The 13,633-nt window shown below is 35.8% G+C and overlaps 1 non-coding gene across 1 annotated transcript; it reads left to right on the plus strand.

Annotated features, from left to right (window-relative positions):
- Positions 1-8,756: 8,756 nt before the first annotated feature.
- Positions 8,757-8,828, plus strand: TRNAC-ACA (transfer RNA cysteine (anticodon ACA)). Its single transcript has one exon. It is a non-coding gene; the product is annotated as a tRNA-Cys (tRNA).
- Positions 8,829-13,633: the final 4,805 nt, after the last annotated feature.

Below are 13,633 nucleotides of genomic sequence, written 5' to 3' on the forward strand. Positions count from 1 at the left end.
TATCAATAACCTCAGATAGGCAGATGACAACACCCTTATGGAAGAAAGTGAAGAGGAACTGAAGATGCTCTTGATGAAAGTGAAAGAGGAGAGTGAAAAAGCTGACTTAAAACTCAGCATTCAAAAAATGAAGATCATGGCATCTGGTCCCATCATTTCATGGCAAATAGATGGGGAAATAATGGAAACAGTAAGAGACTTTATTTTCTTGGGCTCTAAAATCACTGCAGATGGTGATTGCAGCCATGAAATTGAAAGACACTTACTCCTTGGAAGGAAAGTTATGACCAACATAGAAAGCATATTAAAAAGCAGAGACATTACTTTGCTGTTAAAGGCTCATCTAGTCAAAGCTATGGTTTTTCCAGTAGTCATGTATGGAAGTGAGAGTTGGACTATAAAGAAAATTGGCTGCTGAAGAATTGATGCTTTTTGAACTGTGATGTTGTAGAAGACTCTTGAGAGTCCCTTGGATTTCAAGGAAATCAATCCTAAAGGAAATCAGTCCTGAATATTCATTGGAAGGACTGATGCTGAAGCTGAAATTCCAATATTTTGGCCACCTGATGCAAAGAACTGACTCATTGGAAGAGACCCTGATGCTGGGAAAGATTGAAAGCAGGAGAAGAGGACAACAGAGGATGGGATGGTTGGATGGCATAGATGACTCCATGGACATGAGTTTGAGCAAGCTCTGAGAGTTGGTGATGGACAGGGAAGCCTGGAGTGCTGCAGTCCATGGGATTGCAAAGAGTCGGACACAACTGAATGACTGAACTGAACTGAACTTCTCTATACACTGTCCTCATATTTTCCTTTTCCAATACCCTCAGTGTGCTGGTAATTACTTAAAGTGACTCTTTGGTAAAGGGAAACCCTGATTTGTACTGTTGATCTTCATCATGTTATGACTCCCACCATAGCTAACTTGAAGTTACCAAAGTGTCAGAATTGAGAAAGCATATGCATATAATCAGTTGTCCTGAGCAAGTGCTAGTAGATGCCAGCATTAAACTGTCTTTACTCATCCACTTAGAAGAATAATGTGTCTAGTTTTTTAATTATCAAATTTCTTTGGATATAATACTTTTGAGGACAAGAAGAGGGATATAAATAAGTAGGGGTATAAAGACTCTACATTAATACTTAAAACTTAAATTAAAATGGCAGATCCATTGAAGCTACTATTTATTCAATGTAGCAGATTCCCCATGTTTTAAAGACACAAATAACTGTGCTTCTGAAATTGCTACACAAAATTTTAACACTAAAGCTTTGGCTGTGAAAAACAAAATAGTGGTAGGCTACCATAAGCACCAGCTATGTATAACCTTTGGCTAGATTGCCAGTTGAATATGTTAATGTTAACAAAATGACTCTTAGACTAAATTGCTGAATCCTAATTAGAAATCTGTTAAACTATAGAATCTGCTAACACTGTCAACTTAAATTTTTGGAACCTACAGAAAGAAAGCTCTCATGTATCATACCAGCTTAGGGGAAATGGTTATATAACAGCATAACTCAAACAAGCTCATTACATTTCATTTTCTATGCATTGTGTCACCAAATAAATTTGAGGTGATAAAAAAGTAAACTCAATTACAGTGCTCAAAAAAGGAATGTGACTCTTGACAACACAACACGTATCTGAAGCAGGCTGGGAGTTTGTATTGAAGGAACAGTATTAATAAAAAAAATTTCTCAGGACTTACCAGGTGACTCAGTAGAGACTCCCCACTTCCAGTGCAAGGGCATGGGTTCGATCCCTGCTCAGGGAACCAAGATCCCACATGCTGCATGTCTTGGTCAAAATAAATAAATAAATAAAAGGAACAAATTTCCTCAATCAATGTGGTACACCACATCATTAACAAAAGAAGGAAAAAGATCACATGAGCATCTCAACAGACGCAGAAAAACATTTGATAAAATTCAACATTTATTCATGATAAAAGCTCTCATCCAAGAGGGATTAGAGGGACTGTGTCTCAAAATAATAATGAGCATTTATGATAAATCCACAGCTAACATCATACTCAATGGTGAAAACCTGAAAGCCTTTCCTCTAAAATCAGGAGCAAGACAAGGGCACTCACTCTTGCCACTTCTAAGGAGTCAGACAAGAAAAAGAAATGAAAGATATACATTAACAAGCTGCATTCACCATCTCTTTTGTTAATATTATTCTCCCTAAAGATTCACAAAGTCATTATAAATTTTCACTCCCGCACATGTATCATTTCACAGGTAAAACAAACTGAACACTCGATTTTCTCTCTAACCTTATGTAATGAATGAGCCTTAGGACTTCAGATGTTTACTTTTTGAACATTAAAAAAATTATAGAATTAGCTAAAGGCACTTATTATTGCTACATGTCTACCAAACTCCAACCATTTTAATAAAAAATATATTTATGTTTGCAACATGATGTGCAAGCTATAAACAACAAACAGAGACTGTAAAAGTAGATGAGAAAAACCTATGCAGTATGGAGTATGTTAAAGTTATGGTTTGCTGAAGCAGGACTGTTTTTCACCCTCTTTTTTTCCCAAAAAATTTACTATTAACTCTACTATTGTCAAAGGAATGCATATATGAAAAGGTGTATATATATGTGTGTGTGTTTACTTTATTTTATATATATATATATATATACATATATATATATATATATATATATATATATATATATATACACTTTAAATCTGAAAAAGAACAGAAAACATTTTGGAAATGCAATTTTAAGTGTAAAATGTGAAATATAAGAGGAAATTATTATTATTTAGGTAAGTGATAAAATTATATCAAAAAGAATGAAATACCTAGGAATAAACCTCACCAAGGAGATGAAATATGTATACTCTGAAAACTATAAAACATCAATGAAGGAATTTGAAAATGATAAAAAGAAATGGAAAGATATTCTTGCATTCTTGGTTCGGAATAATTAATATTGTTAAAATGGTCATGCTCCCTAAAGCAATCTGCAGATTTAATGTAATCACTATCAAAATACCTTTGATGTTTTCCCCAGAACTAGAACAAATAATCCTAATATTTATATAGAACCACAATAGACCCTGAATTGCCTGAACAACCTTGAGAAAAAACAAATTTGGAAGTATCATACTGCCTGACTTTAGACTATACTACAAAGCTTCAGTAATCAAACAGCGTAGTACTGTCACAAAAACAGACACCTAGACCAAGGGAACAGAATAAGGAGCTCAGGAGTTAACCTATGCACTAAAGATCAATTAATTACCATAAAGGAGACAAGGATATACAATAGAGAAGAGACAGTGTCTTCAATATGTGGTCTTGGGAAAATTGTACAGCTACATGTAAAAGAATTAGACCATTTCCTCACACCATGTGCAAAAATAAACTCGATGTGGATTAAAGATCTAAATGTAAAACTGGAAACCATAAATATCTTAGAAAAGAACATAGGTAGAACACCCTTTGACATAAATTGCAGCAATATTTTTTTGGATTTGTCTCCTAAGGCAAAAGAAATAAAAGCAAAAAAAAAAAAAAGAGAGAGAGAGAGAGAGCGAGCAAGAGAGAGACCAAATGGACTGTATAACCTGCTAGGCTCCTCTGTCCATGGTATTCTCTAAGCAAGAATACTGGAGTGGATTGCCCTGCCCTTCTCCAGGGAATCTTCCCGACCAAGGGATTGAACCCGGGACCTCCCTTCATCTTCTGCATTGCAGACAGTTTCTTTACTGCTGAACCACCTGGGAAGCCCACAGATTAGTATGTTGGTGCAGCAACTTAGGAAAACTGTATGGAGTTTCTTGTAAAAACTAAAAACAGAACTACTATGTCATTCAGCAATTCCACACCTTGGTATATATCCAAAGAAAAGGAAAACATTACTTTGAAAATGCATGCACCCTAATAATTCATAGGAGAATTATTTACAATTGTCAAGACATGAAAACAACCTAAAGGGTCCATCAACAAATGAATGGTAGAAGATATGATATATCTTCTATGGTATATATATATACAGTGAAATTTTACTCAGCCATAATAGTGAAATTCTGTCATTTGTAATAGTGTGGATGAAACTAGAGAGTATTATGCTTAGTGAAATAAGTCAGAGAAAGACAAACACAATGTGTTACCAGTTGTATGTAGAATATAAAAAATAAAACAAACATATATATATATATAACCAAATAGAAACAGACTCACAGATGCAAAGAACAAACTAATGGTTACTAGTGGGGAGAGGCAAAGGGAAGCAGCAAAACAGGGGTATAGGATTAAGAGATACAAACCACTATGTATAAAATAGGTAAGCAACAAAGATATATATTGTACAGCTAAGGGAAATATACCCTTTATTTTATAACTTTAATTGGAGTACAATCTACACAAATATTGAATTACTATGTTGTACACTTGCAACTTATAAATCAAGCTTACTTCAATTACAAACAAAATAATAAAAATAAACTTTTTAAGGTAAGCTTATAAAATGATTTTCATACATTTTCATACAGCCTGTATAATGGAAGGCATTTTTATAAAATAGTATAAATTTTTTAAAAAGAGTCATGAAAATTTTATTTACCAAGTTAATTTTCTGTGTGTCATTTAGAAATTTTACTCTAATGGGAACAATGATACTCATTTAATTTTGAAAGAAAGATGTTATTAATATAAATTCTTATAAGACATTCAAAACACTTCATATTTTCCTTTGGGTGTAATTGTGAGGTTATGACTGCCAGAAGCTACTACTTTTATGGCTGCCATTTCTTGATTTGCCTTAACTCCAGCCACTCATTTTCTTGATTGTTTATTAAAGCAAATTGGCCTGGCCTGAGTTTATCTTGTTTATAGTCTCTGGGTTTGTTTGTTTGTTTAGCTTGACTTTTAAAAAAAATAATTAATTTATTTTAATTGGAGGCTAATTACTTTACAATATTGTAGTGGTTTTTCCATACATTGACATGAATCAGCCATGAGTGTATGTGAATCTGCTCAACTTTGGCCTGCCAACTTAGATCTTAATACTGTTTTCTCAGTATTTTGCCTGCTTTCTGATACTCATCTTCTTTAACTGAGTTCTTGATTTCTATAAACAAGTCTGGCATCTACAGATCAAGAATTTTGCTGCTGACTTTTGCTACATGTCTGATATGCTTTCTCTAACTGCCTACAATTTAGGCCTCACTATCTGGTTCTGACTATTGGACATTTTATGTGCACTTAATTTGTTTTATTCACATGGTTTCAAATCATTGGTTCTACCTTGATTTAGACCCAGCCCTTAGATCCATTAATCCACCTTGCCAATCCTTAGATCTTCAACTTTCATCCACTACCTAGGCCTGGAAACGACATGATTATTAATAGTCACTTTCAAAAGATCATCAACTCCATTTGATCAAAAGTATATCATTTAGTAAATTACTGATCCATTGACCTTAGGTGATTCACTTTGCTTTATTTTCCTTATCCAGAAAAAGTGATGGCAAGATGATGTGAAAAGTGAAATAGATTTTTTTTCTTATTTGATCTACCTGAAAAATAGCCATCTTGATCCTTTATATTTTTAGTTCAGAGTCATTTTTCAAAAGGTTGTCAAATGACTCTGGAATTTTAATAACTCTTCCTTACCTTCTCTGATTCTTCCTGTGCTACAAATGCTGGTTTGGAATACTTAGATTTTTTATTATCTCCTTTTATAAAACAGATACCAAATAATGTATTTGGGTGCTTCTTCACACACATTTTGCTTGCTTGGGCGAAGGTATTTGCAAAGTATCTCCCTTATTTTGACCTGAGGACTACTGGTCCATTCATCTCCTCAGATCATTTAGTTCCACTAAAAGATAAATGATTTCAGATCAAATTATGGGCGTCTGGTTGGATTAAAGGGTGAGAACTAGTAAAGGATACTGATTTGAGGTTTTCTTGGATGGCCCCCACTTCATAGTGCTAAATAAATAACTAATTCCTTTCCAGGCAATTTATCCAGGCTACTACTAGCACTCATTACCAAATAAATCACTTTATGGATCATCTCAAAGCACATACCATGAAAGTTATTTCCTAGAGTATAACCAGGTCAGCAAGTTCATAGATGATCTATAGGAAATCCATGGTCTCCTCCCACAGCAAACATCATGCAAATTTGTATGTGTGTATATTTCTGGGGAAAGTATCCAAGGCTGTGTCATATTAGCAAAAACATCCCTAATCCCCCAAGTGGTTGAGAACCACTTTAAAATGTAAAGAAAGGCAATTTAACCTTGATAAAGCAGTATATTTCCTTTGCCATATAAACAGGGTTCAAGCTGCTTCCAGTAGTTGATCAGTATAATTATGTAGGTGTCCTAGATATTCAGCAAGAGGTAATGCAGGAGACCTGGGTTCAATCCCTGGGTCAGGAAAATCCCCTGGAGAAGGGAATGACAACCCACTCCAGTATTCTTGCCTGGAGAGTCCCATGAACAGAGGAACCTGACAGTTTACAGCCCATGGGGTCACAAAGAGTCAGACATGATTGAGTGACTAATACTTTCACTTTCTTTCTACAAGTAAATTTCAGTATGGAATTAGAGAAAGAAATGAATCAATTTCATAGTACCATCTAAAGAGAGAGATATTTATAAGTGGACTTTTTATGGATGTATGCACATTGTTGATTTTTTTTAGTAGTTTGCTTTGCATAACTGCTAAATTAGATAACTGAGGCTCGGGTCTCTCACTTTTTCTGGCATTAATAGTATGACTAAAAGGAAAAACATTCAGAGAAATATCAGGAATACAGTTGTTGACATATCAGAAATAGAACTCGACTCTGCAAAAGCTGATCACTCATATTCATAGTTCTAGTTTTCCTAGATCCTCTCACAACCCATCTCTATATCACTATTTTGAATTTTCACTTAAGTCACTCATTACAGATTATTCTTCATTCCTGACTGATATTCACTATGCAACTAGATTATGAATATTTTGTGGACAAAATTCATGTTTTAGTAAATTCTCTGTGGCTGACACATAATAGGAGCTAAATAAATGTTTGTGGAATAAAATTGCCTCCATTATTCCCCTTTATACTTAGATCTTAATATATTGTATCTCAACCTTTTTCATACATAAGAATTTTCTGTATGGCTGGATAAATACTGGTTATTGGGCCCAACTCTCAGAGTTTCTGAATCTGTACAAAGGACCCCCAAAATTGCCTTTCTAAAAGGTCCCAGGTGATGATACAGGGAAAATATATTCAATTTAAGTAGAAACAAATGGGAATATTAGTAATATGTCACATCTCAAAAACCACAGTGTAACTCAGAAATCAGATTCATTTTGGAAAATTGCTAAGAGAACAAGTTTCATTAATACCTTTTCTGTAATATGAAGTACTTTAATATGTAAAATATAAAGTAGAAATTTAGTATTCTGCAGAAGTCATTTACAGAATCATTATAGCACAGTATATGCTAATGATTCTCAAGGGTTTTCCACTAAATGTTTGCATCAGAGAATTCTTTCCTCTTAAGTGTACTTTGACCTGCCCCCACAGTAAGGTGAGAGAAGTTCCTTCAAAGGGCATCTCTTTAACCAAAATACTAAGAATAAGACTCTTAGATAATTGAAATCCATTGAGAACCTATAAATTTAATATTTCACTTTCTTTTTTAAGTTATTTCCTTCATGCCTTGAATTAAGAGAGTTTAAAAGGACAACACTTAATATTAATGTTCTCATCAATTTTTGGTGTACAACTTTGATTGGCGATGCCCATAAGCTACAAAATGCCTAAAAGTTGCACAGCAAAAAGTGAAAGAGACAAAGAGCTTAAGTAATCTAGAAACAAAGCATTGAGCTTCAAATTAATGATAAGCAGCTCGATCAGAAAAAAATTAACCTGATTTTAAATAGCTTAGACATTAGTTCTTCTAACCTAGTAAGTCATATTGTTTAGAGCTGTGTTCTGGGCTTAAATAGGCAGGCTTCACATGTATCAATAAATGGTTGCTTTCATTAAAACAAATTGTCAGATGAATTGCTTACATGAAACACGAATTGAAACATGAAAAATGAAAGTTAAAAGCATTTTCTTTGGTGTGTGCAACCCTATACTGACCAAAATGCCCAATAAAATGTTTTAATTAATTTGTTCATTATTGAAGGATAATTGCTTTAGAGAATTTTGTTGTTTTCTATCAAAAGATGCTACCTATTGAAGAATAGTAGATTATTTGCCTTTTATTAGTGGTATTCCAATCTAGAGCTTGCTTCCCATTCGATTCCACTGAACCAAATCTTAGAGGACCAAATCTACCTTTAAGGTATTTTCTTAATCCCTATATGACATGATCCAAAAGTCAGTGAAGTCTATGTTGGAATGAACTTTAGTAGTCACTCATTACAGATTATTCTTCATTCCTGACTGATATTCACTATGCAAGTATATTCACAATGATTGAGACCTTTGACTTTACAAAGCAGTCCCTATCATTTTTGAATGCTTGAATGTTAAGCTGAAAATTGCCTCCATGTAAGTTGTCGAGACCGGCTCGACAAGCAGGGTTTCTGAAAGTGCGATACAGGCGAGAGAATGAGAAACAAGAAGTAAGAATTCAGAGAAAAGCGAGGATCAGGGGACCAACACCACTTCAAGGTGAAGGTGCCAAAACTGAATCCAAGCCAGCTTTATTATACTTTCAGCCGTGAATGAAAGAATATGCAGGGAGTTAAACTATAACACGACTTCCCTGGTGGCTCAGATGGTAAAGCATCTGCCTACAATGCAGGAGACCCAGGTTCAATCCCTGGGTTGGGAAGATCTCCTGGAGAAGGAAATGGCAACCCACTCCAGTATTCTTGCCTGGAAAATTCCACGGGAGGAGGAGCCTGGTAGACTACAGTCCATGGGGTCGCAAAGAGTCGGACACGACTGAGTGACTTCACTTTCAAACTATAACACATGTGGCCTTCAGGGCCAAAGAACAAAATGATCATTAACCATTGAGTAAGTAGGAAACAGTAATCAATAACAAATCAGTGTCTGGGGTCGATTTTCCTCTGGACTGTTTCCTCTGGACTTGTTCCAAGAGTCTCATGCCTTATAGCAACCAGTTTATCAAGAATTATACATTTCTTTTGCAGCCCTTGCTGGGGCCTGCTTTTCTTTTATTCTTCCTGTCTTCTACACTTAGTTATCTTTTTAGTCTTGGTTTTGCATTCTGGAGAACCACACAATAAGTCACATGTGTCTTTTCCCCAGTGTAGTTCACTTAAGTTCAGTCACTCAGTCGTATTCGACTTTTTGTGACCCCATGGACTGCAGCATGCCAGGCTTCCCTGCCTTTCACCAACTTCTGGAACTTGCTCAAACTGATGCCCATCGAGTCAGTTATGCCATCCAACCATCTCATCCTCTGTCGTCCCCTTCTCCTCCCACCTTCAATCTTTCCCAGCATCAGGGTCTTTTCCAATGACTCAGTTCTTTGCATCAGGTGGCCAAAGTATTGGAGTTTCAGCTTCAGCAACAGTCCTTCTGATGAATATTCAGGATGGATCTCCTTTAGGGTGGACTGGTTGGATCTCCTTGCAGTCCAAGGGACTCTCAAGAGTCTTCTCCAACACCACAGTTCAAAAAGCATCAGTTTTTCGGCACTCAACTTTCTTCATAGTCTAACTCTCACATCCATACATGACTACTGGGAAAACCATAGCTTTAATTAGATGGATATTTGTTGGAAAAGTAATGCCTCTGCTTTGTAATATGCTGTCTAGGTTGGTCATAGTTTTTCTTTCAAGAAGCAAGTGTCTTTTAATTTCATGGCTGCAGTCACCATCTGCAGTGGTTATGGAGACCAAGAAAATAAAGTCTCTTACTGTTTCCATTATTTCCCCATCTATTTGCTATGAAGTGATGGGACCGGATGCCATGATCTTAGTTTTCTGAATGTTGAGTTTTATTTTTTTTAATTTTTTTTCATTTATTTTTATTAGTTGGAGGCTAATTACTTTACAATATTGTAGTGGTTTTTGCCATACATTGATATGAATCAGCCATGGATTTACATGTGTTCCCCATCCCAATCCCCCCTCCTACCTCCCTCCCCATCCCATCCCTCTGGGTCTTCCCAGTGCACTAGCCCCGAACACTTGTCTCATGCATCCAACCTGGGCTGGTGATCTGTTTCACCCTTGATAGTATACTTGTTTCAGTGCTATTCTCTCAGAACATCCCACCCTTGCCTTCTCCCACAGAGTCCAAAAGTCTGTTCTGTACATCTGTGTCTCTTTTTGTTTTGCATATAGTGTTGTTGTTACCATCTATTTAAATTCCATATATATGCGTTAGTATACTGTATTGGCGTTTATCTTTCTGGCTTACTTCACTCTGTATAATGGGCTCCAGTTTCATCCATCTCATTAGAACTGATTCAAATGAATTCTTTTTAATGGCTGAGTAATATTCCATTATGTATATGTACCATAGCTTCCTTATCCATTCGTTTGCTGATGGACATCTAGGTTGCTTCCATGTCCTGGCTATTATAAACAGTGCTGTGATGAACATTGGGGTGCACGTGTCTCTTTCAGATCTGGTTTCCTCAGTGTGTATGCCCAGGAGTGGGATTGCTGGGTCATATGGCAGTTCTATTTCCAGTTTTTTAAGGAATCTCCAAACTGTTCTCCATAGTGGCTGTACTAGTTTACATTCCCACCAGCAGTGTAAGAGGGTTCCCTTTTCTCCAAATCCTCTCCAGCATTTATTGCTTGTAGACTTTTGGTTAGCAGCCATCCTCACTGGCATGTAATGGTATCTCATTGTGGTTTTGATTTGCATTTCTCTGATAATGAGTGATGTTGAGCATCTTTTCATGTGTTTGTTAGCCATCTGTATGTCTTCCTTGGAGAAATGTCTGTTTAGTTCTTTCGCTCATTTTTTGATTGGGTCATTTATTTTTCTGGAATTGAGCTGCAGGAGTTGCTCGTATAATTTTTAGATTAATCTTTTGTTGCTTTGTTTGCTATTATTTTTTCCCATTCTGAAGGCTGTCTTTTCACCTTTCTTATAGTTTCCTTTGTTGTGCAAAAGCTTTTAAGTTTAATGTTGAGTTTTAAACCAACATTTTCACTCTCCTCTTTCACTTTCATCAAGAGGCTCTTAAGTTCTTCTTCACTTTCTGCCATAAGGGTGTTGTCATCTGTGTATCTGAGGTTACTGATACTTTTACTAGCAATCTTGATTCCAGCTTGTGTTTCATCCAGCCTGGAATTTTGCATGATGTACTCTGCATATAAGTTAAATAAGCAGGGTGACAAAATATAGCCTTGACATACTACTTTCTCGATTTGGAACCAGTCTGTTGTTCCATGTCCAGTTCGAATGGTTTCTTCTTCACCTGCATACAGATTTCTCAGGAGGCAGGCCAGGTTGTCTGGTATTCCTATTTCTTTAAGAATTTTCCACAGTTTCTTGTGATCCACATAGTCAAAGGCTTTGGTGTAGTCATTAAAGCAGTAGTAGATGTTTTTTCTGGAACTCTTTTTCTTTTCAATGATTCAACAGATATTGGCAATTTGATCTCTGGTTCCTCTGACTTTTCTAAATCCAACTTGAATATCTGAAAGTTCATGGTTCACCTACTGTTGAAGTCTAGCTTGGAGAAATTTGAGCATTACTTTGCTAGTGTGTGAGATGAGTGCATTTGTGTGGTAGTTTGAACATTCTTTGGCATTGCCTTTCTTTGGGGTTGGAATGAAAACTGACTTTTCCAGTCCTGTAGCCACTGCTGAGTTTTCCAAACTTGCTGACATATTGAGTGCGGCACTTTCACAGCAGCATCTTTTAGGATTTGAAATAGCTCAGCTGGAATTCCATCACCTCTGCTAGCTTTGTTCGTAGCGATGCTTCCTAAGGACTGCTTGACTTCACATTCCAGAATGTCTGGCTCTAGGTGAGTGATCACACCATTGTGTTTATCTGGGTCATGCAGATTTTTTTGTATAATTCTTCTCTGTATTCTTGCCACCTCTTCTTAATATCTCCTGCTTCTGTTAGGCCCAAACCATTTCTGTCCTTTATTGAGCCCATCTTTGCATGAAATGTTCCCTTGGTATCTCTACATTTCTTGAAGAGATCCCTAGTGTTTCCCATTCTATTGCTTTCCTCTATTTCTTTGCATTGATCACTTAAGAAGGCTTTCTTATCTCTCCTTGCTATTCTTTGGAACTCTGCATTCAAATGGGTATGTTTTTCCTTTTCTCCTTTGCCTTTGGTGTCTCTTCTTTCATCAAATATTTGTAAGTCCTCCTCAAACAACCATTTTGCCTTTTTGCATTTCTTTTTCTTGTGGATGGTCTTGATCTCTGCCTCCTATACAATGTCACAAACCTTCATCCGTAGTTCTTCAGGCATTCTGTCTATCAGTAGTCTTTCAAATATTTGAAGATATGTTCTCTCCAGATCTTGCTATCTTTAAATTAAGCAACCTCAACTTCTGGAGACTTGCTTGCCTCATATAATATTTTTTTAGGTGCCTCATCATTCTTGATTTCTCTTATCTAGAAGCAGCCATCTGTGAATATTTCTTTTAAAATAAGAAGCAATCAACTGAACAGAGTAAATGTGGTCTGATCAAGGTACAGGATACTTAGTACCTTTCTTGCTTTATATGTTTTTTTCATAATGCAGTTTGTCTCAATTATCTTGCTTAAGATCGTTGGTATACTAGAAAATATTCAATTTATAAAATTTTGAAATAAAGCATTTCCTACCTTAAGTATTTATTGCCCATCATTTACTTTTGTAACTGATTTTCACAAACATAAATGAAATACTGACTGTTGATCCCTGTCAAACTTGATCTTGTTCCATTTGTTATGTTGAGTCTTTTGAGATCTTTGAAATCTTGGTTAATATACATGCTTTAAATATTCTTCCTCTATTGCTTTCACATAGAAATTCAGTAAACATTTAATTAATATATTGTGAACAAAGTAGATACAGATGCATAAGTCATGATACTAGAAACATCTCTGATTTCTGAATGTTTATTACTTTTGCCTAGATTGCATCACACAATCTATACTTTCCTATATCCACTCTTTCAAAAAGGCTTATTGAATGCTTACTACATGCCAGGTGTCATTCTAGGTACTGGTGCTATAACAGTAAATAAAAAAGATAAAATCCCTACCCTCTTGGGGAAGAACAGAATAAGCATATAAACAAATTACATGATTTCTTATAGTGATGTTAAAAAATAAATAAAGCACAACAGGAGGATAGAGGAGACAGACTGATTTGGGGATAGTATTTTAAGTATATTGATCCCTGAAGATACATCTGAGGAGGCAAATTTTAGCAGACAATCTGGGTGAAGAAATGTGTAATGTGGAGATCTGAGGAAAGAGTTTTCCAAGAAGGCACAAATGTAACATATATAAAGCCAGAACAGGCTTCCCAGAAAGAGGTGTGATGGAGGCAAAGGCTTAGTTACAACATAGTGAACTAAGGCAGAAAAAAGTGGTGACAGTTAAGTAGTAACAATGATTTAGAACTTTATTTTTACTCTAATGGAAAACATTTGGAGGGTTTTAAACTGGGAAATGATATGATCTGATTCAA

This window comes from Dama dama, chromosome X (assembly GCF_033118175.1).
Source record: "Dama dama isolate Ldn47 chromosome X, ASM3311817v1, whole genome shotgun sequence".
Classification (NCBI taxonomy): domain Eukaryota; kingdom Metazoa; phylum Chordata; class Mammalia; order Artiodactyla; family Cervidae; genus Dama; species Dama dama.